Source organism: Triticum aestivum, chromosome 7D, assembly GCF_018294505.1.
Source record: "Triticum aestivum cultivar Chinese Spring chromosome 7D, IWGSC CS RefSeq v2.1, whole genome shotgun sequence".
Lineage (NCBI taxonomy): Eukaryota > Viridiplantae > Streptophyta > Magnoliopsida > Poales > Poaceae > Triticum > Triticum aestivum.
In genome coordinates this window covers 389,958,582-389,960,531 of record NC_057814.1, presented here as the reverse complement: position 1 = coordinate 389,960,531, position 1,950 = coordinate 389,958,582, and the positions used below count along the sequence as shown (strand labels likewise).

Sequence of the window (1,950 nt, the reverse complement as noted above, 5' to 3'; positions counted from 1 at the left end):
GGTGCAATTGGCTATGCAAGCCCAAGGTAATCAAATGCATACAAGAACCTGGGTCTATATTAAACGATGCTGAAGACTACGATACTGCAACTTATACAGTTCTGACATTGTAGCCAAGCTCGTACGAAAATAGTACAACTAGTATCTTCTACCCATCCATGTGGTTATCCTTATGGAACACACCATAAATTTCTTGAATCTTGGTGTCTTCAGCCTTTGGCGAGGTCTATTTCCAATGAACAAATCTGGAGTATGAAAAACATTAAACATGAACTGGAGGAACTCAAGCAGGACTTGAATTGAACATAAACCTTCCGCTTTTTGTTTAGGCTGGTAATTGTAGAGCAAACTGATGGCAGGTGGTCACGACTCAAACTGATAGCAACTGGTCATTCATTTTCACATAGCTCTGTGCAAGGTTTTCTAGTCGACGAGTCGTTCTGGGGTAGCGACTCTTGACGAGTCGTGCCGTGCTGATCGACTAGTGTTTGAGTCGACTTCTAGTTACAACTCATCGACTAGTCAATGACTAGTCGTTCGACTCGAAAACAGGGGCTCTATGCTAACAACTCAATTTTAAACCCAACTACTCGAAGCAATCATATTCAAATTGTTGCAGTTGAAGCCTACGGATGTCAGACATAACTCAAAAAGGATGGCAAAGCCATCAGCCATCAATCAAACATTTTGAGATTAGGACGGATCAACTCAATTTGCAGCCCAAACTGAACCTGCTACACTCTCACTACCAAAAGTACAGCTACACAACTCATAATTCACGCCAAGCAGTTCCATCGGAACAAATCCCAGGGAGAGCACGTCTGAATCCTGCAAATACCCCTGCCTTAGCCGCAAACGTCACGAAATTAAGAAGGGAGAGGGCGAGCGTGGCCTACAGCAGCCATCATGAACATGAAAAGAAGCAGCTCTAAACCAAGAGAAATCTAGAACTCTGACAACAGCTTGTCTCATGAACAAATAGAATTTCATTTTCTAGCAAGGAGAGAGAGCAGAGATCATGAAGAAAAAATTATAGTACTCAACATTTTGTATCCACCACCATAAACATGTCTCATTACCAACTGGATAAAAAACATACATATTTGGAAAAAAAAAATCTCTTGACCGGATCAGCACCTAGGGTGTGGAATACCTATTTTTACATCATCACACCATATTTTACGTTCCGTAAATGTTGTCTTACACCTGAAGTAAAGAAGAACATACAAAAATGTATATCGGCTGTAATTTTTTTACATGATGTAAAATTACGAACGTAAAAGCACGACATAAATTTACATATTAATGTAATTTTGTGCTTCTATGATTCATATCTTACTTTTTTAGGCCATTTTTTGCGTAGTGAACCAATATGAAGGTTCAAAATATAACGACGTAGCAAAACCGTAGATGCAAAATAACTTAGTCTGCACCCTGTGGTGGATAGCTGCGGTTTGCTGGTGGCGTCGTTGGAGTCTTCTCCAGTTCGGCGATATGGTGAGGATTTCCCTGATAAAGGCCACGTGAGGAGCCCTCCTCAACGGCGGTGGCGTGTGCAGTCTAGCCACGGTTCAACGGTGTGGTTGTTCGAGCCTGGCTCCAGTCCAGCGAGATCCGCGTATCGTGGAGAGAGGGAGCAACGAGGATCCCTCCCTGAAAGCGGTGGCACGTGTGAGCCTAGCGATGGTTTGGTGGGGCGTCATTGGAGCCTAGCTCCAGCCCGGCGAGATCCACGTCTCGTGGAGAGAGGGGAGCGAGGATCCCTCCCCGACAGCGGTGGCATGTGTGAGCCTACCGATGGTTTGATGGTGGCGTCATTGGAGCCTGGCTCCAGCCCGGCGAGATCCACGTGTCGTGGAGAGAGGGGAGCAGTGAGGTAGCCAGCTGGGCCACGCGAGAGTGGAGAGAGGTGGGTCGTGTGAGTGGGAACAGAGAGGTGGCTCATGTGTG

The 1,950-nt window shown here is 45.5% G+C and overlaps 1 protein-coding gene across 1 annotated transcript in view; it reads left to right on the top strand.

Annotated features, from left to right (window-relative positions):
* Window positions 1–1,950, top strand: part of LOC123167485 (RNA exonuclease 4) — a 7,217-nt gene that overhangs the window by 3,064 nt on the left and 2,203 nt on the right. The window lies entirely within an intron of this gene.